This window comes from Pristiophorus japonicus, chromosome 17 (assembly GCF_044704955.1).
Source record: "Pristiophorus japonicus isolate sPriJap1 chromosome 17, sPriJap1.hap1, whole genome shotgun sequence".
Lineage (NCBI taxonomy): Eukaryota > Metazoa > Chordata > Chondrichthyes > Pristiophoridae > Pristiophorus > Pristiophorus japonicus.
The window spans coordinates 2,083,048-2,106,289 of NC_091993.1; the positions used below are offsets into that span (position 1 = coordinate 2,083,048).

At 47.2% G+C, this 23,242-nt stretch overlaps 1 protein-coding gene and 1 pseudogene across 4 annotated transcripts in view; one reads left to right on the forward strand and one right to left on the reverse strand.

Annotated features, from left to right (window-relative positions):
• LOC139227514 (multiple C2 and transmembrane domain-containing protein 2-like) overlaps positions 1-23,242 on the forward strand; it is a 496,997-nt gene that overhangs the window by 187,613 nt on the left and 286,142 nt on the right. The window lies entirely within an intron of this gene.
• LOC139228390 (U2 spliceosomal RNA) lies at positions 1,790-2,019 on the reverse strand (annotated as a pseudogene).

Sequence of the window (23,242 nt, forward strand, 5' to 3'; positions counted from 1 at the left end):
ATGGCCTACTCCTGCACCTATTTTCTATGTTTCTATGTAAGTTCAGGCAGACTTGAACAACCTACCAACAACCCCTCTCAAATCTAGAAGCCCATTTTGGACCGTCGCCAAAGCACTTCAGCCATCTCCCCTCAGCCTTGATGACCGATGGCGAAATGCTTGGAAGAACTGCGGCATATGGAATGGATTCCTTATCGAGAACCCCACGTACAACCTGAAGGTCCAAACCTTCCTGGCAAATAGTGGACAACCATCGACCGTCTCAGAACTGGTCACGGTCGATGCTGCCACCTTCTCCATCGGTGGAAGGTTAAAGCCTCCCCATCCTGTGACTGTGGAGCTCCTAATCAGACCCTGGAGCACATCATCGAGCACTGCCCTCAGAGGGAATTCACAGGCAGCCTACAAAACATAGAAACATAGAAACATAGAAAATAGGTGCAGGAGTAGGCCATTCGGCCCTTCGAGCCTGCACCACCATTCAATAAGATCATGGCTGATCTTTCACCTCAGTACCCCTTTCCTGCTTTCTCTCCATACCCTTTGATCCCTTTAGCCGTAAGTGCCATATCTAACTCCCTCTTGAATATATCCAATGAACTGGCATCAACAACTCTCTGCGGAAGGGAATTCCACAGGTTAACAACTCTCTTATATGGCTCAGGGTCAAATTTTGTTTTTGATCATCATCATCATAGGCAGTCCCTCGGAATCGAGGAAGACTTGCTTCCACTCCTGAAGTGAGTTCTTAGGTGGCTGAACAGTCCAATACAAGAACCACAGTCTCTGTCACAGGTGGGGTAAGTTGTTTAACAGATAGTCGTTGAGGGAAAGGGTGGGTGGGACTGGTTTGCCGCACGCTCTTTCCGCTGCCTGCGCTCGATTTCTGCATCCTCTCGGCGACGAGATTCGAGGTGCTCAGCGCCCTCCCCGATCACTTCCTCCACTTAGGGCGGTCTTTGGCCAGGGACTCCCAGGTGTCGGTGGGGATGTCGCACTTTATCAGGGAGGCTTTGAGGGTGTCCTTGTAATGTTTCCTCTGCCCACCTTTGGCTCGTTTGTCGTGAAGGAGTTCCGAGTAGAGCGCTTGCTTTGGGAGTCTCGTGTCAGGCATGCGAACAATGTGGTCTGCCCAGCGGAGCTGATCAAGTGTGGTCAGTGCTTCAATGCTGGGGATGTTGGCCTGGTCGAGGTGCGTCTGTCCTCCCAGGGGATTTGTAGGATCTGCGGAGACATTGTTGGTGGTATTTCTCCAGCGACTTGAGGTGTCTACTGTACATGGTCCATGCCTCTGAGCCATACAGGAGGGCGGGTATTACTACAGCCCTGTAGACCATGAGCTTGGAGACAGTTTTAAGGGCCTGGTCTTCAAACACTCTTTTCCTCAGGCGGCCGAAGGCTGCACTGGAGGCGGTGTTGAATCGCGTCGTCAATGTCTACTCTTGTTGATAGTATCAAATTTTGTTTTTGATAATGCTCCTGTGAAACGACTTAGGACGTTTTACTACGTTAAAGGCGCTATATAAATTCTTCATCATCATCATAGGCAGTCCCTTGAAATCGAGGAAGACTTGCTTCCATTCTAAAGGTGAGTTCTCAGGTGACTGAACAGTCCAATACGGGAATTACAGTCTCTGTCACAGGTGGGGTAAGTTGTTTTTTTTTTTTTTTTTTTTTTAATTCATGTCCAATCGTTATCCAATCGTTACAATTCTTTGTCAAACGCCAGAGGTCACCCTGCACCAGTCAAGGATCACTCTGCGCCAATGCTCTTAGCCAAAAGGCCTAGAGCCACTGCACCGTTCCTGGAAGTACTGCAATACCAGGTTCGTGCCATGGAGGTGGATGGGTCAGGTCCCCCACACACCTCCGTGGAGGTGGATGGGTCACCAATCCCACCCACCTCCTGTTTACAAAAATGTAAGCATATACCTTCCTGACCAGGGAGAAACCACCCGGACGTCATGGTGGCTGGTCAGGTTAGTTATGCAGATCTTAGCCAAAAGGCCGAGAAGCAGGTGGGGTAAGTTGTTTAACTACAAGCTGCCTCAGAATAAAGATTAACAGATTCAAAAATTATAGTAAAATTACTTTTTTTTTTAGTTTGCATAAATTACCTGTGAGGTAAGGGTGGCTGCATCTAATCTCTTAATTATTACAGTCTAGTACGATTGAATACCAAGTTTCTCAATAACCCATGGTTGGACAGCCTCTGAGACGCTGATGTCAATCTCAGGGGACACTATTGTTGTGGAGTAATGAGTCTCGAATCACTTCTATTCTTCAGCTGAGATCAAATCAGCTTCTGACTGAACTTGTCACCAAAATAGTGAAGGTAACAGAACCAAGAATAATATCAAAGAAAATGCTCCCCCTTCGTAGAAAGGCCGAGTAATTTGCGTACTTTTTTATTTAAGCATTTATTTTATCTACTTCAATAATAAATGGGGCGGAGCGTCTTTAAGCTGCCATTCGCTCCTGGGGTTCCATTGACAATCGGAGGTCTGGAGCTTCACGTTCCCGGTTTGACATTCTCAGCCGCCAGTGTTTGACAAATCTCAGATCTGAGATTTTCCATTGTCAGTCAGCCACACTTCGCCTCATGCTGAGAAAATGGATCTGGTGAAGCGCGGTGAGCTGTGACCACTGCTTGGGCCAGGGAGATGGCCCGTCTGCCCACTAAACAAGGTTCAGCCGTGGCTCAGTGGGCAGCACTCTCGCCTCCGAGTCAGAAGGCTGTGGGTTCAAGTCCCACTCCAGAGACTTGAGCACAAAAATCCAGGCTGAAACTCCAGCGCAGTACTGAGGGAGTGCTGCACTGCCGGAAATAAGAATTAGGAGTAGGAGTGGGCCATACGGCCTTTCGAGCCTGCTCCTCCATTCAAGAAGATCATAGATGTTCTTTGACCTCAACTCCACTTTCTCGCCCAATCCCCATATCCCCCAGAGTCCAAAAATCCTATCGATCTCAGCCTTGAATATACTCAGCAATGCTCTCAGATTACAGCCTTTCAGATAATGACTGAGGCCTTGTCTTCCCTCTACAGGCATGGTGCTGTTTTGAAGAAGAGCAGGAGAGTTCTCCCCGGTGTCCCAGCCAATATTTATGCCCGAACTGACTCTGCTAATTGGAAGTTCTCTGAGTGAAAGCAAATCTTATAACGGGAAGCTTACGATAAGCGTTTGCCTCTAACCACTCCCCCCCGTGTTTTAGTCTCCTGTGGACTTGGAGGGCAAAATTCCTCTTCATGAAAAATGGAATAGTCCCATCTTTCTTTATAATTATCAACCCGCTGCCGAATTTTTATTGTCAAGTAAGTCTTGGCTATCCATGATTTTGATGGCTGGCTATTTTAGCGGGAAAAACAGAGATTTTACACTATAAGCGGAATTTTATTTTGGCTTTGATCTCTTCTGTAACGAAAATAAATGTTAGAAGCTGCAAAAATAATTCAGTACTGAATGATACAATGAGGTTAATAAGGCCATAAACATGCAAACCAAGCACGAGGGTTTATTTCTAGAGGGATAGAATTGGAAAGTAGAGAAGCTATGTTAAACTTGTATCGAACCTTGGTTAGACCACACTTGCAGTACTGTGTACAGTTCTGGTCGCCACATTATAAAAAGAATATCGAGGCATTGGAGAGGGTGCAAAAATGATTTACAAGGATGATACCAGAAATGAGTATACTTATCAGGAAAAGATGAACAGGCTGGGTCTCATTTATCTTGAAAAGAGAAGGTTGAGGGGTGACCTAATAGAGGTCTTTAAAACTTTGAAAGGTTTTGATGGAGTGGATACAGAGAGAGTGTTTCCACTTGTGGGGAAGAGCATAACTAGAGGCCATCAGTATAAGATAGTCACCCAGAAATCCAATAAGGAATTCTGAAGAAACTTCTTTACCCAGAGAGCGGTGAGAATGTGGAACTCGCTGCCACAGGGAGTGTTTGAAGCAAATAGTATCGATACATTTAAGGGGAGGCCAGATAAACATATGGGGGGAGAAGGGAATAGAGGGTTATGCTGATAGAATAAGATGAGGAAAGATGGGAGGAGGCTCGAGTGGAGCATAAACACCGCATGGACTGGTTGGGCCGAATGGCCTGTTTCTGTGCTGCATATCCTGTATAAGAACAGGTTATCCTTGAATCTTTTAACGCAATGTTTTTATATTTGTTGAAGATTTGCCTGCATGACATAGCTGCAAGTTCTTTGAAGAGAAGGAGCCCTCTTGTGGATCGCTTGCAAATTGCACGCTTGCGTGAAATGTCCTGTTTTTATCAGCAAACTGCAGCCTTTCTGCACTGAACTGCTGCAAGAGTCTTTTTCAATTTTAAAATGAATAATTTGCTTTCTTGAGCTTAGAGTTGCATTAAATATAAACACTGCAGGTTGATTTCGCAATCTGATAATTGACTCTTTTTTGAATGTGCTGTATTTATTTCAGGCAATTTGAAGATTATGACTCGGATCAGCGGTCTAAGTTTCCTGGTTTGGGTCTCATGCTGTGTGGGCCACACAGGAGTGTCATTCTTCATTGTTTGAAGCCTGAGATAATTAGTAACACATCTGTTCAAATACTGTATCACACCAGGCCCTTTCTGCAAATATTTACACACAAGCGCCTTAAGAATCCGGAAATTTACAAGCCTGGATCTAAGCATATTAATCGATGTAGCCCTTGCCCATCATTGAATAGTTAAGCCGTGTAATATTGTAACGCTGAATGTAAAGGAGATTTAAAGAAACTGTGGCCCCACATTGTTTGCAGTTCAGTTTTCCCTTGTTTCTTGTGTCTATATAAACAAGAACTTTTATTTAGTTCAACTGTTATCCACTTTATCCCATCAAACTCAGACAGAGGCCATTTTACAGGAGTAGACTACCAGAGATGTAGGGACACTATTGTCCCTCTATCCCCCGCCCTCACCCCACTTCCGACCAGGGACTCTAATACACCACCCTCTGCAGAAATGTCAGCCTCGCTTCTGAGTCAGAGGGTAATGAGACAGGATTAATAAATTATCTCATAATAAAGGATCCTCTAGGAAAGAGTGATCATAGCATGGTTACATTTCAAATTCAGTTGGAGGGTGAGAAAGTTGGATTTCAAATCAGTGTCCTGATCTTAAATAAAGGCGATTACAAAGGTATGAGAACAGAGTTAGCTAAAGTGGACTGGGAAAATAGATTATAAAGTGTGGGATGATTTATAAGCAGTGGCAGACATTTAAGGAGATATTTCATAACTCGCAACAAAAATATATTCTAGTAAGAAGGAAAGAATTTAAGAGAAGGGAGGACCATCCGGGGCTATCTAAGGAAGTAAAAGATGATATCAAATTGAAAACAATGGCAGACAACGTTGCCAAGTTTAGTGGGAGGCCAGAGGATTGGGAAATTTTTAAAAAAACAGCAAAGGTTGAATAAAAAAATAATAAGGAGAGAGAAGATAGATTATGAGAGTAAACTGCCAAGAAATATAAAAACAGATACTAAAAGCTTCTACAAGTATATAGGGCTCAATTTTCCCCAAAGCATTTTTTTGGCGTGCTTGAAGAGTTACGTGTGATTTTTTGGGGCCTAAGTACGCAAACAAAAAATATTGTAAGTTTCCCCGTTGGATTTCTTCATTTTGGCATGGCGTAACCCCACCTTTAGTTTTGTAGTTTTGGGGGTGGAGCCTTGATCTGCACCAAAAAGATCCGGCTGCCATGGTAACCAGGGACACAATGTGAGCTGAGGCTGCAAAGTGAAGCATACAGCCAGCCCCCAACACATTAAAAGAATTGAAAAACACATAGCAACAACTTACCTCCAACCCCGCCCGAAGGGTTGGCCAGTCCGGTCCCATTCTCGGTCCCTGGTTCGGTTCTCTCTTTCTCTCTCTCTCTCTCTCTCTCTCTCTCTCTCTCTCTCTCTCTCTCTCTCTCCATCTGCAATGTGATATAGACAGGCTAAGTAAGAGGGCAAACATTTGGCAGATGGAGTATCAAGTGTGAGGTCACCCATTTTGGCAGGAAAAATAAAAAAGCAAATTATTATTTAAATGGAGAGAGATTACAAAGTGCTGCAGTACAGAGGGACCTGGGGTCCTTGTGCATGAAACACAAAAGCTAGAATGCAGGTACAGCAAGTGATCAGGAAACCAAATGGAATGTTGGCCTTTATTGCAAGGGGGATGGAGTATAAAAGCAGAGAAGTCCTGCTACAACTGTACAGGGTATTGGTGAGGCCACACCTGGAGTACTGCGTGCAGTTTTGGTCTCCGTATTTAAGGAGTGATATACTTGAATTGGAGTTCAGAGAAGGTTCACTAGGTTGATTCCTGAGATGAAGGAGTTGACTTATGAAGATTAGTTGAGCAGGTTAGGCTTGTACTCATTGGAGTTTAGAAGAATGAGAGGTGATCTTATTGAAACATATAAGATCCTGAGGGGGCTCGACAAGGTAAATGCAGAGAGAATGTTTCCCCTCGAGGGGGAATCTAGAACTAGGGGGCATAGTTTCAGAATAAGGAGTCGCCCATTTAGAACTGAGATGAGGAATTTATTCTCTGAGATTCGTGAATCTTTGGAATTCTCTGCCCCAGAGAGCTCTGGAGGCTGGGTCATTGAATATATTTAAGGTGGAGATAGACAGATCTTTGAGCGATAAGGGAGTAAAGGGTTATGGGGAGCGGACAGGGGTGGAACTGAGCCCATGATCAGATCAGCCTTGATATTATTGAATGGCGGAGCAGGCTCGAGGGGCCAAATGGTCTACTGCTGCCCCTATTTCCTATGTTCTTGTGATACCAGGGTCATTCTCTGGAGAGGTTTCAGGTGCTGACACTATTTCCACAGGTGCAGAGAAGGCCAAGAGGTGAATAAACAGAGGTTTTTAAAAGGATGCAGAGTTTTGATAGAGTGAATGGGTAAAGTCAGTTTCCTTTGGTTGGGAATGATTGACGTGGGACCATCAGAATGATCACTAATAGAGTGAGAAGAGTGGTTAGCAGACATCTGTCTGAGCAGAGGATTGTTGGCGTACCGAATACTTTACCACAAGATGTGGTTGAGGTAGAGACCATTGCTTCCTGTAAGGGAAAACTGGATAAATATTTGAAAAAGAGAAAGATACAGGGCTGTGGGGAGATATCGAGGCAGCGAGATTACCTATGGATTGCTATAGCAGAAATTCAGCACAATCACGATGGGATCTTTCTGTGCTGTAAACAGTGTCAGCCGTGGCTCAGTGGGCAGCACCCTTGCCACTGAGTCAGGAGGTTGTGGGTTCAAGTCTCACTCCAGGAACTTGAGCACATGAATCTAGGTTGACCCTCCAGTGCGGTGCTGAGGGATGTTAAAGATCCCATGGCGCTATTTTGAAGAAGAGCAGGGAATCATCTCCGGTGTCCTGGGGCCAATATTTATCCCTCAATCATCATAACAAAAACAGATGATCGGGTCATTATCACATTGCTGTCTGTGGGAGCTTGCTGTGCGCAAATTGGCTGCCGTGTTTTCCACATTACAACACTGACTACACTCCAAAAAATACTTCATTGGCTGTAAAGCGCTTTGAGACATCTGGTGGGTGTTAAAGGCGCTATATAAATCCAAGTCTTTGTTCTGCGGCAAGGTTTGTGCCAATAATTTTGGTTGATTTTGGCGATACAATTCTCGGGAGTTGTGTGTGAGGTATTTTGGTTACTTTGGTTACAATCTCAATTTGTGGAATAAACCTCTATCCACATTTAAACAGAATGATTCCAGACAGGATTCGTATACGATTAACTCTGTGCTGCTGTTTTCTTCAGCTGAGGCTAAAACCCTGCAGTTACACAAAACCCTGGTTGGACCATGCCTGGGGAACTGTGAGCAGTTCTGGGCCCCACACCCTGGGCCCAAGTTTCGAGCCGCGCCTAGAACGGCGCAGTCCCAACCTGGACGCCCGTTTTTTGCGCCACAAAGTGCGCCTAAAAAAAACTTCCAGATTCTCCAGCTCCTCTTGAGTCAGGCGCGGCGCAGCAGGAGCTGTAGGGGGCGGAGCCAGGTCCCTGCGCTGAAAACAGTGTCGGGACCTCTGCACATGCGCGTTACAGTGGGTGCACATGTGCAGTAGCTCCAGGCGCCGAACTGTGTGGGAGGGGCCCGAAGCACGCAGCCCCTAGCCCTGGCCCAATGGCCTCACTGGGGCTGAATGAATAAGGCTCCTCCCACGGCCAGCTCCTGCTTCCCCCTCCCCCCCCGCCCCCGGACTGGACCCGACCCGCGATTCCCCCCCCCCCCACCCAACCTGACCTCCCTCTCCCTCCCCCCCGACCCGACCCGACCTGACCTCCCTCCCCCCGCCCCCGACACGAACCGACCCGCGCTCCCTCCCTACCCGAACCAACCCAACCTCCATCCTCCCCCCCGCCACCCCCCTCGACCCGACCCGACCCGTGCTCCCGACCACCCCCGCTCCCCCTCCCCGACCCCGGACCCGACCCGACCCAATGCCACCTACCTGTAAATCTGGTGCTGGGGACTGGCCCTGCCCGAAGTCTTGTTCAGCCTCCCCCCCCCCCCCCTTCTCCTTTACCCCCCCTTCTCCTTTACCCCCCCTTCTCCTTTACCCCCCCTTCTCCTTTACCCCCCCTTCTCCTTTACCCCCCTTTCTCCTTTACCCCCCTTCTCCTTTCCCCTTCTCCTTTCCCCCTTCCCCTCTCCCCCCTTCTCCTCCTCCCCCCCTTCTCCCCCCTTCTCCCCCTTCTCCCCCATCCCTCCCCCTTCTCCCCATCCCTTCCCCTTCCCTCCCTCCCCCTCTGCCTCCCTCCCTTCCCTCCCCCTGCTCTCCCCGCTCTCTCCCTCTACCCCTCTCCTCCCCCTCCCCTCGCTGTCAGAAACACAGACACTGACAGACAGAGAATGAGAGACACACAGACAGACAGAGAGCTAGAGACACTGACAGAGACACACTGGGGGGGGGGGGGGGCATCCCAGCACGCTGTTGGAGGGCCCCCGGTGCTGCAGTCGGTAAGTAGAAAATGTTTTATTTATTGATTTAAAAAAAAAATTATTTCTTATTAATTTTTTTTGATTGATTTATTGGTTGATTTATTGATGTTTTTATCATTTATTATTGATGATGGCTCTTTATTTGTAAAACTGAAGTGTTTAATGTTTGTAAACTTCCCTTTAAACCCCCTCCCCATTCCCTGCGCCTGATTTGTAACCTACGCCTGATTTTCTAAAGTGTAGACAAGGTTTTTTCGAGCGTACAAAAATCTTCACTTACTCCATTCTAAGTTAGTTTGGAGTAAGTTTTCACTGCCAAAACTTTGAAAACAGGCGTAAGTGGCCGGACACGCCCCCTTTTAAAAAAAAATTCTGTTCCAAAGTGAAACTGTTCTAACTGACTAGAACTGGAGCAAACTAAATGCCGAGAATTCCCATTTCTAAGATACTCCGTTCTACACCACTTGCTCCAAAAAATCAGGAGCAATTGAGGCCGACACTTGTGCCCCTTGGGAGGGAGTGCGGTGTAGGTTTATCAGAATGATACCTGGACTTCAAGCATTGTTACAGGGAGAGATTACACAAATTGGAGTTGTATTCCCTGGAATTTAGACAGTTAGTGGGTAATTTGATCAAAGTTTTCAGGATATTAATGGGAACAAATAGGATAGATAGAGAAAAACTATTTCTGCTGGTTGGGGATTCTAGGACCAGGGGACATGGTCTAAATATTAGAGCCAGGCCTTCCAGGAGTGAAATTAGGAAACACTTCTACAGGCAAAGGTTGGTAGAAGTTTGAAACTGCTGCAAATGGCAATTGATGCTCGATCAATTGTTAATTTTAAATCTGAAATTGATAGCTTTTTTTTAACCAAAGGTATTAGGGATATGGGCCAAAGGCAGGTGTATAGAGTTAGGTCGCAGATCAGTCATAATCTCATTGAATGGCAGAACAGGCTCGAGGGGCTTAATGGCCTACCCCTGTCCTATGTTCCGAACTAGTGATTTGTAAAGTTTTAGTGTTACTTCCTTGTTTCTGAATTCAATGGCCCTTTTCCCAAAGCCAGGTATCCCATACGCTTTCTCAATCACCTTACTAACTTGCCATTGCACTTTCAAAGATTTGTGAATATGCATCCCAAGGTTCCTCTGCTCTTTCACCCCCCTCAAAATAGTGCCAGTTAGATTATAATGCCTTTGACATGTTACCTCAACAGATGGGGTAGTTGGCAGGATTTCCAAGCTGATGACCTGAGCAGACAGATCATTGGGGTAAAGTGGTAATTTTTTGAATACTTGCTAGAGCCTAAATGAGTGTTGGTTAGGTTTGGACGCACAATGGATATATAGATAAGAGCAGTCGGGAAAGGCAGTCACTCAGACTGTAAGTGGACGTCCAGGCCTCCCTTCCTCTGGCAACGCTGAGTCTTCAACCAACTTCAAGGACAGGTTTGGGCCTACCTCAAGTGCGAGCCTTCCCTCGGGGCCTCCCTTCCTCCAGCGATGTCCCTGGCTTTCCTTCATCCACCGCTGGTGTCCTAGGCTTGCCGTGAACACAACGGCTGTGACCATTCTGACCTCTCCTCCCTCCACTCTGAACACCGTGACCTCTCCTCCCTCCACTCTGAACACCGTGACCTCTCCTCCCTCCACTCTGAACACCGTGACCTCTCCTCCCTCCACTCTGAGGGCCCAAGTTTCGGCCTCAGTTGCTCCTGATTTTTTGGAGCAACTGATGTAGAACGGAGTATCTTAGAAATTCAAATTCTCGGCATTTAGTTTGCTCCAGTTCGAGTCAGTTATAACAGTTTCACTTTGGAAGAGAATTTATTTTTCAAAAGGGGGCGTGTCCGGCCACTTACGCCTGTTTTCAAAGTTTCGTCAGTGAAAACTTACTCCAAACTAACTTAGAATGGAGTAAGTGAAGATTTTTGTACGCTCGAAAAAACCTTGTCTACACTTTAGAAAATCAGGCGTAGGTTACAAATCAGGCGTCGGGAATGGGGGGAGGGGGGTTTAAAGGGAAGTTTACAAACATTAAACACTTCAGTTTTACAAATAAAGAGCCATCATCAATAATAAATGATAAAAACATCAATAAATCAACCAATAAATCAATCAAAAAAAATTAATAAGAAATAAAAAAAATTTTAAATCAGTAAATAAAACATTTTCTACTTACCGACTGCAGCACCGGGAGCCCTCCAACAGCATGCTGGGATGCCCCCCCCCCCCAGTGTGTCTCTGTCAGTGTCTCTATCTCTCTGTCTGTCTGTGTGTGTCTCTCATTCTCTGTCTGTCAGTGTCTGTGTTTCTGACAGCGAGGGGAGGGGGAGAGAGAGGGGGAGCAGGGGGAGGGAAGGGGAAGGGTGGAGAGAAGGGGGGGAGGAGGAGAAGGGGAAAGGGGGGGAGAGGAAAAGGGGGAGAGAGGAGAAGGGGAAAGGAGAAGGGGGGGAAGGAGAAGGGGGGGGCAGAAAGGAGAAGGGGGGGGGAAGAGAAGAGGGGAACAGGCTGGGCCCAAGACTTCGGGCAGGGCCCATCCCCAGCACCAAATTTACAGGTAGGTGGCGTCGGGTCGGGTCCGGGGTCGGGGTGGGGGCGTGGTCGGGAGCGCGGGTCGGGTCCAGTCCGGGGGGTCGGGTCCGGTCCGGGGTGGGGGACGAGAAGCGGGAGTCGAGTCAGGTCGGGAGGAAGCAGGAGCTGGCCGTGGGAGGAGCCTTATTCACACAGCCCCAGTGAGGCCATTGGGCCAGGGCCAGGGGCTGCATGCTTCGGGCCCCTCCCACACAGTTTTGGGCGCCTGGAGCTACTGCACTTGCGTGCCCACTGTAGCGCGCATGTGCAGAGGTCCCGGCACTGTTTTCAGCGCAGGGTCCTAGCTCTGCCCCCGACAGCTCGTGCTGCGCCGCGCCAAGGGCCAGAGGACCTGCAGGGAGGTGGAGAATCTGTCAGTTTTTTTTAGGCGCATTTTGTGGCGCGAAAAACGTGCGTCCAGGTCGGGCCTGCGCCGTTCTAGGCGCGGCTCGAAACTTGGGCCCTGAATACCTTGACCTCTCCTTCTTTCACTCTGAACACCCTGACCTCCACCCCACATAATGGACCCGATGCCTGCCCCCAGCCAGGCCTCGGATCACTTACCATCTCACCAAAGGGCACTACCCACCGGCGAGCCTGTGGCCAACATCTTGCCGTAGGCACGAGGCCCATACAGCAGTGCCTGGTCTCCAGTCGTCTTGGACCCCCTTGCCACTGGACCAAGACCTTGCTCAGCTAAGCCCGTAACGACCACCCCACGTTAAAAGAACTCATGCACAGGCATCTTCCACCCTTCAATATGAGTTCGGACCTGGAACGTCAGGACCCTCATGGATTAAGAACTCATTTTTGGAGTGGTAGCAAGTCTTCCTCGATTTCGAGGGACTGCCTATGATGATGATGTTTTCTTCAGTTCGTGACATAAACTTCACACCTTTAGGTTAACATAGAATTTCCTTGCATTATACTCTTCTCTTCTCAGGCAGTCCCCCGGAGCCGAGGATGACTTGCTTCCACACTAACATGAGTTCTCAGGTGACTGATGCAGGATGTACAGACTGTCACAGGTGGGGCAGGTGATAGTTGGAGGGACGGGTGGGTGGGGGGGCTTGGTTTGTCGTGCGTTCCTTCCGCTGTTTGTACTTGGCTTCCTCGTGCTCCCGACGAAGAGACTCGAGGTGTTTGGCGCCTTCCCAGATGCTTCTCCTCCAGGGATTCCCAAGGGTTGGTGGGGATGTTGCATTTTTTCAAGGAGGCTTTGAGGGTATCCTTGAAGCATTTTCTTGGCCCTCCTGGGGCTCGCCTGCCATGACCTAGCTCGGAGTAAAGTGCATGTTTCGGGAGTCTAGTATCGGGCGTGCAGACAATATGGCCCGCCCCCCCCCCGTGGTCAATGCCTCGATGCTGGGGATGTTGGCCTGAAGGAGAATGCTGATGTTGGTACACCTATACTGCCAGTGAATTTTCAGGATTTTGTGGAGGCAGCGTTGGTGTTCTTCTCCAGTGCTTTGATGTGTGTGCTGTACATAGTCCATGTCTCTGAATCATAAAGAAGGGCGGGTATCACAACAGCTCTGTAGACCATGGGCTTGGTGCTGGGTTTGAGATCCTGGTCTTCGAACACTCTTTTCCTCAGGCGACCGAAGGCTACACTGGCGCACTGAAGGCCGTGTTGGACATCGTCATCGATGTCTGCTCCTTGCAGGGGCAGGTTGGTCGAGGACCTTTGTCTTGCTGATGTTTAATGTAAGGCCCAGACTCTCGTACGCTTCAGTGAAGGTGTCAACGATGGTTTGGAGTTTGGATTCCGAGTGTGCTCAAACGCAAGCGCCATCTGCATATTGTAATTCAGTGACGGAGATTGGAGCAACTTTGGATCTGGACCGGAGGCATTGGAGGTTGAACAATTTCCTGTTTGTCCTGTCGGTTAACTCCATTCCAGAGGGAGAGCTTGTTAAAGGTGAGATGAAGCATTGCAGTGAGGAAGATTGAGAAGAGCGTTGGTGCAATGACACAGCCTTGCTTGACTTGTATTAGGTCTGTGGTGGATCCGTTGGTAAGAATCACGGCTTGCATATCATCGTGAAGCAGGCAGAGGATGGTGGCGAATTTTTGAGGACAGGCGAATTTGAAAAGGACACTCCATAATTGCTCACGGTTGACAGAGACGAGGTCAAAGGTGCAGAGGTTGATGCTGCTCCCTACATTTTTCTTGGATTTGTCGTGCGATGAAGATCAATGGGCTGAAATTCAGGGTCTCAAAAAGATCCGTTAATGCCCATTTGTGGCGGCCATTCCAAAAAATCAAATGGCCAGCACTTTGCGGTCAGCGGGCCGACCCAACCTAAATTCAGGTTGAGGATTGTTTGCCGTAGACCCCATCCTACCCAAGTACTTGCACCGCCAATGTTGAGCAATAAAAAAATACTTATCCATCGATTTTCACCTGAATCCGTCGATCCCCCGCCGCGCGGTGCCCCCGGTAGGTTTTTCTGCCGGTGCACCATCTCCGCACTGAGTGCGGTCCGGCAGCTGGCGCCCTTAAAGGGGAAGGCCCACTGCCGCGGCCGCAATGGAAAATTTTTGCCGGTATACTTGCCGATTGGCTGGCAAAATACTGCCCCTGGGTTCGGCCGGGCAGCCTGGCACCCGCTCTGGCCCGGCCGAAACCTTCCCTGGTGGCCCAGTGGCCAAAGTTTAAAAATGATAAAATCTCTCCCCCTTAACCGAGGGGAGAGAGCGTGGTGACGCACACGCTGTGATGTCACCACGCTGATTGACAGCGGCGGAGGCCCTGACCGACCCATTTTCAGCCACTCAGCCTGGCTTTGCGTCTAAGGCCCTCCCCCTTTATGATCTATTTCCTGTAGGACTTTGAAAAATGTCAAGATCCTGAAAATGGATCTACTTACCATGCCAGGAGTTCCAGCGGTGAGTACCACTCCAAAACTCATAGGTGTGCCAGCTTTCTGGTGCACCTGAATTTCGGCCCCCATGTCCGTTATGCCCTTTAGTTGGCAGAATCCACATTGCGACTCTGGGAGGAGCTCTTCAGCCACTGGGAGGCGACGATTGAGGAGGATTCTTGCTATGATTTGCCTTGTGGCAGACAGCAGGGAAACGCCTCTGTAATTACCGCAATCGGACTTGTCCCCTTTCTTGAAGATAGTCACGATTACGGTGTCTCTGAGATAACCTGGCATGCTCTCCTCCTTCCAGGTAAGAGAGATGAGGCCATGGATTCACGCCAAAAGTACTTCTCCGCCATGCTTTAGTGCTTCGGTGAGGATTCCATCTGCTCCTGAGGCCTTGTTGTTTTTCAGTTGTTGGATGGCCTTTTCAACCTCGTGCCGGGCTGGGATTGTGCCAAGGTGTTGGTGGGTAGCATGCTATGGGATGCAGTCAAGGACACTCACGTCAAAGACAGAGTGTCGTTTGAGGAGATCCTCAAAGTGCTCCTTCCAGCGGGCACTGACTGCCTCTCTGTCCTTGATGAGCATCTTCCGATCTTGGCCCTCAATGGATTAGGACCTTGAGTGCTTGAACCGTAGGTGGACTTGACTGTGCTAAAAAATCCACGCACGCCGTGATTGTCGGCTCGTTGCTGGATCTCCTGCGCTTTCTCCACCGCCATTTGTTCTTTAGGTCACGGGTTTTTTGTTGGACCTCGGGCGGGGCAGATAAGAGGTGGGTAATGCTACCCATTGAACACAGAATTTTGTTGCATTATAGCATTGCAAGTAATTAACTGGGAGAAGAAAAAAAATCGTTCATAGGTAGCTACCAGGATGTTGCTCAATATCGAGAGCTTTTCCCAAATTTAAACAGTTGGTGATTTGTGTAAAGAACTTCCAGTGAAAGGTGATGTTTAGCCGGCCACGAGTGGCCCTTTTCTTGCTGCAGGCTTTTCTTGCAGTTTGTGAGTTGCGTTGTGGGGCAGATTTTCAACTTGCCGTTCGTGTGGCAAGCTTCCAATGGAAACTATAATCGAGCAGTTTCTGTAAATTGAGCAGTTTCTGTACCGGGCGCCCATCTGTGACCCCAGTTTTACGTCCAGGCAGAAAATTAAAAATCTACTCCCGTGTGTTTCTGTTAGTAGGGAATTTCCCCGTGCAATTATTTTAAACTGAAACCAAACATCATTATAAAATCCCAACATGTGGAGGACAGAAAAAGGACATTGCCGATCTGGCAAGACCAACAGTGAAAGATAGAAGCTCGTCAGCTATTGGCTATTTGCTTACATAATATTAACAACTTGTATTTATATAGCGCCTGTAACGTAGTGAAATGTCCCAGGGCGCTTCACAGGATTATTATGAGATAAAAAATTTGACACCGAGCCGCATAAATTAGTGCAGCTGACCAAAAGCTTGGTCAAAGAGGTATGTTTTAAGGAGCGTCTTGAAGGAGGAAAGAGAGGCAGCGAGACGGAGAGGTTTAGGCAGAGAGTCCCAGAGCTTGGGGTCCAGGCAACAGAAGTCATGGCCACCAATGGTGGAGCGATTATAATCAGGGATGCTCAAGAGAGCAGAATTAGAGGAGCGCAGATATCTCGGGGGGGGCGTTGTGGGGCTGGAGGAGATTCCAGAGATAGGGAGGGGCGAGGCCATGGAAGGATTTGAAAACAAGAATGAATAATTTTGAAATCGAGGCGTCAGTCCACGGAGGCAGAAATTGGTCTCGAGCGATAGCGCAATAGAGGCGTATCGTATCTGCTGCCCGTTATACCCCCCGCCCAATGGTCAGTTCCATTCACTTCAATAGAACTGCGTATCGGTCGGGGCAGATAAGGGGCAGGGCAATACTACCCGTCTGGCACTACAACCGCAGTCTGACCTCAACCTCCACATGTTGCACACCGGCTCGCCTCTCCCGGGGCCCCCCTCCCCCCGCGGCACAAGACCGAATTTCCATCCCTAAATATTTTATTGCGATTTCTTTTATAAACTCTTCACTGCACCATATGTTAAAATCTTTGGCTGACCAATAGACAGAAATGTTTTTTTAACCAAAAGACCTTCAGAAATTAATGTCACCATGTTTGACGAGGCTGCTCTAGAGTTCCAAAGATTGTTTGTTTGATATCCAAGAAGTATCCAACTTCTTTTCTTTCTAGATTTTTAACACATGCTCAATGGACCTCTGGGGTCAACTTTCCTCATTGTTTTTCTGGACCTTAATGTCTAAAAATTGTCCCACTTCCTTAACATCTGCTTTCAGTAAACTTCAAACAATCCCTTTACACAAACTCAACACGTTTGATTTTCTAATTTGTTATAAGAAGTGATATGTGGTAACAAATCCCGGAAACATGTTCCGAGATCTGAGACGCTCTTAATTGCTGTTGTATCGGCGCCAATATACTTATTCAGGTCAAGCACCGAGAGAGAGAAAAGAAGGGAGCTGTTCATTGTTAGATGGCCTCAGAAGTTGACTGGAAGCATTTACGGGTACCCTTGCACCTTTTTGTATTCAAATCATTTGCAGTCAGTGGCTTTGAGGTGATACCAGTGAGGCTTTTCCTGCCAGTCCAATTTTCCTCAACTCTACTTGGAGAGCCTGAGACATCCCTTGAAGGTTCTGCAAACGTCAGTCCATTTATCTTGCGTTGGGAAATTCACTGCCCCAAGCATCTGAGAGACGTGTGGCAGTAATAACCTTGGTGCCGATATCTTCACAGCCTCTCGCTACAGTGGGCACGCACAAGATGTCTGAAAGTTTACTGAACCCTAGGCTGCTGAAAGTTGGACATATCAATGGCACAAGGTCAGAGGCTCAGGGTCTCATTAGCTTGTCATTTGCTTTTGGTGATAGTAATGACTGGTCGCAATTCTTTAATATGACATTCACCTGTCTATTATTTTGGCGGAAACAGTGGCCCAGAATTGCCTGGATCTGCAATGTACACCATTTGCACTGGAGAGGGTACAATGAAGATTTACGAGGATGTTGCCGGGAATGGAGAATTTTAACTATGAGGACGGATTGGATAGGCTGGATTTGTTTTCCTTGGAACGGAGGAAGCTGAGAGGAGACATCATTGAGGTGTATAAAATGATGAGCAGCTTGGATATGGTGGATAGAAAGGGCATATTTCCCTTAGCGGAGGGGTCGATTAGGGATTGGGATTGGGATGGATAGCCTCTTGTTGGGCAGCACGGACACGATGGGCCAAAGTGGCCTCCTTCTGTGCTGTAAACTTCTATGATTCTATTAATTCCGTTTCATGATCTGATCTGCTCGTTGTGAACTTACCCTTGATATTCAACCACATTACCATCGCTGAATCCCCTCCCACCAACATCCTGGGGAGGGGGGGGTCACCATTGACCAGTAACTTAACGAGACCAGCCACATTAATACTAAGTGTCTCACCTCCCGACTCCCCAAAGACTTCCCACTATCTACAAGGCACAAGTCAGGAGTGTGATGGAATACTCTTTACTTGCCTGGGGATGAGTGCAGCTCCAACAACACTCAACAAACTCGACACCATCCAGGACAAAGCAGCCCGCTTGATTGGCTCCCCATCCACCACCTTCAACACTCACTCCCTCCACCACCGGCGCACCGTGGCTGCAGTGTGTACCATCTACAAGATGCACTGCAGCAACTCGCCAAGGCTTCTTCTTCAGCTCCTCCCAAACCCATGACCTATCTTACCTAGCCACTCGTAGCCAGAGAATATCTTGCAATGGTTTCTCTTCCCGCACCGTTAACTCTACAGTCCCCTAGGATCTGTCCTTGGCCCCTCCTCTTTCCCATCTACATGCTGCCCCTTGGCAACATCATCCAAAGACATAGTGCCAGGTTCTACCTGTATGCTGACAATAGCTAGCTAACCACTTAACCCCTCCACTGTCTCTGTGTTGTCAGATTGCTTGTCCGAAATCCAGTCTTGGATGAGGCTAAATTTCCTCCAATTAAACATTGAGAAGATTGAAGCCATTGTCTTCAGCCTCTTCCACAACCCCCGTTCCCTAGCCATCAATTCCATCCCCTCTCTGGCCACAGTCTCAGGCTGAACCTGGCGGCTTACAACCTTGGTGTAATGGTTATGTATAGCACGCTCATACACTCGCTTACATTGGGCTAGTAAGAAGGGAATTGCGAAGCCTGATGGGTAATGAACTGTCCGTGGTGTGAACTTTAGTATAGATTTACATAAGCAAATCCACCAAGGGCAACAGTCTGGAACATAGACTGTAAACAATATGTGACTCTCAATGAAAACTGTATTCGACTAGTTCGGATTCTCGGGAAGGGATAAGGAAGTCAGTATTTTGGAACAAGAGTTAATTCACACGTCATAGGGACTATGGCAAAGTTCACATCACTGAACAGCATGATTGACATGTGATGAGAGATGGACAGGCGGGAACGAACCACTCAGAGCTAGTCTGATAATAGGCAACAAATCAATGCAACTTCGCTGATAGCAGTAGACCAATCGGAGGCTTTGTAGGAGGATAGCGCCCCTCGAAAAACTGTATATTAATTGTAAACTCTTGTACTTTCAAGGTTCCATGGTTGAACTTTCCATTGCATGTGCTCGAAATAAACCAGTTGTACGGAAGGTTTCGTTTGATGGATTCCGTGGTCGTTATACGGGCGGGGGTGTCGATTCCTTACATCAGGGAGTCCACCTTTAAGGAGAGAAGTCTTCTTTCTATCCCAATACTTGGTGTCCTATTTCACCTGGAGTTGAGCTAGCTTCTGACCCGATCCTATAACCTCCTCATCACAAAGATCGCTTACTTTCACCTCTGTAATATCACCCATCTCTTCCCCTACCTCAGTCCATCTGCTGCTGAAACTCTCATCCAAGCTTTGGTTTAGATCAGCCATGATCTTATTGAATGGCAGAGCAGGCTCGAGGGGCCAGATGGCCTACTCCTGCTTCTATATCTTATGTTCTTATGTTCCTCCAGACTCGACTATTCCAATGCTCTCTTGGCCATCTTCCTATATTCCACTCTCCATAAACTTCAACTCATCCATAACCCTACTGCCTGTATTCTAACTCGCATCAAGTCCTGTTCCCCCTTCACCCCTGTGCTCGCTGACACACATTGGCTCCTGGTTCACCAACACCTTAATTTTAAAATTCTTATGCTCATCTTCAAATCCTTCCATGATATCGCCCCTCCCTATCTCTGTAACCTCCTCAGCTCTACATCCCTCAGATCTCTATGCTGCTCCAATTTTGGTCTCTTGCCAGATTTTAATCGCCCCACCATTGGCGATCGTGCCTTCAGCCGTCTAAGCCCTAAGCTCTGCAATTCCTTCCCCCAACCTCTTTATTTCTCCACCTCTCTCTCCTCCTTTAAGACGCCGCTTAAAACCCACCTCTTTAACAAGTATTGGTCACCTATCCTAATTTCTATCTTTGGCTCAGTGTAATTTTTGTTTTGTAACGCTCTTGTGAAGCATCTTGGGATGTTTTACTATGTGGAAGGTGCTAAATAAATGCAAGTTGTTGTTGTAGAAGGACAAGGGCAGCATGTGTATGGGAACACCATGACCTCCGAGTACTCCTCCAAATCGTACACCATCCTGACTTGGGCGTATAGCGCCATTCCTTCATTATCGCTGAATCCAAGTTCAGGAACTCCCTGCCCAACAGCACTGTGGGAGCACCTTTACCACACGGACTGCAGCGGTTCAAGAAGGTCCACCAGCGCCTTCTCCAGGGCAACAAGTGAAAGGGCAATAAATGCCGGCCTTGCCAGCAACGCCCACATCCTGAGAATAAATAAACAAAAACTCATTTGTGAATGAAGAAAGACTATAGTTGTGCAATGGCATATATTTTCAGGAAATTCTGGTTTGCGTGATGTACAAAGTCATTCCACTCTTCAACAAACAGTTCTTCTTAGCATATAAAAGCGGAAAGTGCTGTGAACAGGCAGCATATGTGGAGAAAGAAACAGAGTTAGTGTTTCAGGTCGAAGACCCTTCGTCAGGGTTCCAAGGTATGCATTTCTAATGGTAGCCCTTCGCTGGAGGGAATGGTAGCTCAACAAGCAGGGCACTTGTAAACATTAATACAGGTGCAACATCCCGAATCCGCAACTCCGAAAACCGGCATAGCTGATGGAGTTGTTCAGAGCACGGATTTTGGTCGAGGATTCCAGATTTCTGACAAGATTATCAAGTCTGAAAACTGGAATCCTCGACGGAATCCGTGCCAGATTTCGGACCTCGCCGCTCAAAACCCGGCACGGATTCAGTCGAGGATTCCGGATTTCAGACTATTGATTTTCTTGTCTGAAATCGGGAAAAACCTCAAAACCGGAACACATTTGGTCGTGAGTATTCCGGATTTCGGACGTTGTACCTGTACACTCAGTGAGACGCCTGTAAATATTAATAAACTTTTAGGAACTCTGTACATATTAACACACTCCCATGGACACCGATAAATATTGAGACACTCCCAGGGACACCTGCAAATATTGAGACACTGCCAGAGACACTTTTAATATTGTTAAACGCCCAGGGACTCCAGTGAATATTTGCTCTCTCCCGGGGACCCCCGTAAATATCAGGAGAACCCTGCAAATTGTTCACACACTCCCAGGGACCTTTAACATTCCTGGCGATCCCTTACAGATATTGACACGCTCCCGGAGTCCTGCACAAATGTCCCATTGAATATATTAATATTTACCGGTGTCTGTGGGAGTGTCTTAATATTTACAACAGTCCTGGGAGCATGCCAATATTTGCAGGTGTCCCATTGAGTGTATTAATATTTACAGGTGTGCCTGGGAGTGTGCCAGTAGTTATAGGTGTCCCTGTCTGTGTATGGACTTTCCAAGTGGCCAGTCACATGGCGAGTTTGCATGATTTAATTTCAAAGTGTACTTAATAAAAGAAAAGTAACGAATGCAGAGGTATAACCTTTACTAATATCCCAATGCTTAAAAAGCTGCAATAGTTTCCTCATGAACCGTCAGTTGTTGCTGTTATTTCACTTGTGAATTTCAAAACTCCCGAGACGTGACATACTCATGTAAAATAAAAACAATATAGTGTTGCTGGTGCAATATTGTGTACAGTGCATCCTCGCTGTAACTGTCTGAGGGAGCCAATTAAAAAATATTTGATATGCTTTCTGTGTTAGTGAGGGTGCAATAAGCAATGTATGTTTACGTCCTGGGTTGTGGTGCCGTATATTACAGTGTAGTAATTGTCTAGAATACTTCTACTGGAACCATAATATTCCACGGCATACAAAACAAACCTGAAGAGGCTTTATTGACGGAAAGGGCAAAGGTCAGCAAACCATCTGCAGCAAAGTGTCGATTCCAATACTTTTTTAAAAAAGCTGCAAAATTTGTCAGGTTAGTGATTTATGGGCAAAACTTCCATCTCGTCATGACCAGAGATTAAAACCTGATGATCTGTCAATTAAAACAGAAAATGCTGGCAATACACAGATATCAGATCAATAAAGAGAAATGACTGGCTAGCGGGTTTTGGGTGTGTACACCTTCTGGTGTCGCGGATATTAGGGACTTGAAAGAAAGAAATTGCATTTATATAGTGCCTTTTATGATGTCAGTTTGTCTCAGAGTGCATTACAACCAATGAAGTACTTTCGGAGTGCAGTCACTGTTCTAATGTGGGAAACGCGGCAACCAATTTATGCATGGCAAGATCCCACAAACAGCTATGTGATAATGACGAGATAAACTGTTTTTGTTATGTTGGTTGGGGGATAAATATTGGCCAGGACACCGGGGATAACTCTCCTGTTCTTCTTCAAAATAGTGCCCTGGGATCTTTTACATCCATTTGAGAGAGCAGACGGGGCCTCGGTTTAACGTCTCATTTGAAAGACGGCACCTCCGACAGTGCAGCACTCCCTCAGCACTGCACTGGAGTGTCAGCCTAGATTTTGTGCTCAAGTCTCTGGAGTGGGACTTGATCCCATGACCTTCTGACTGAGATGAACATGCTACACTGAGCCACGGCTGACACCTCTATAGGCTGTACATTGTATGATGTTGGCCCGTTTTTTTTAACTGTTACATTTCTGTATTTGTGTATTCACTAGAGCACTTTATTTCTCCTTGCGTGCTGCACTCACTGCTCTGTCAGTCAGAGATGTGTGCAAATAAAAGTAGGCTTGCTAAATTGCAAATGACTTTCTATCCATAGCTTTCCAGAAGTTTTTATTTTTACTGGTCCTGGCTGTGTTTGTATGAGTTGGCTGTAGAGGTTATTCTAACCCTTCTGTAACATTGCAAATCATTGGCCAGGAGAAGGGAGTTTTCACTGAGACTTGCTAGTCATTGGCTGGTGAGTTTTATCCATTGCATTGACGGCAATTGTCACTTTCCTCTGGTACTGAGGAGAGTGGCCAATTCCTACATCACAACCGTGATTAAACGTCAAAAGTACTTTGTTGGCTGCCAAGCGCTTTGGGACAGCCAGAGGTCGTGAAAGGCGCTATATAAATGCAAGTCTGTCTTTCATTGATGCTTTAACTCCTTGGGTAATTGTGACCAACAGCAAGCGAGTGATTAACAGCATTTTTTTTTTCAAAAACCAAATTACCCTTTGTATTCCTTTGTCTATCAGTTGCCGTGGATTCTGGGTATGCCCAGTCTCCGTACATAGTTATCTGTGGAGCATCAGAATTTTGACAGTGGAGCTCTCCGCTGTAATTCAGTGGAATACAAGTGGCTGTCTAATGTAACTGAAG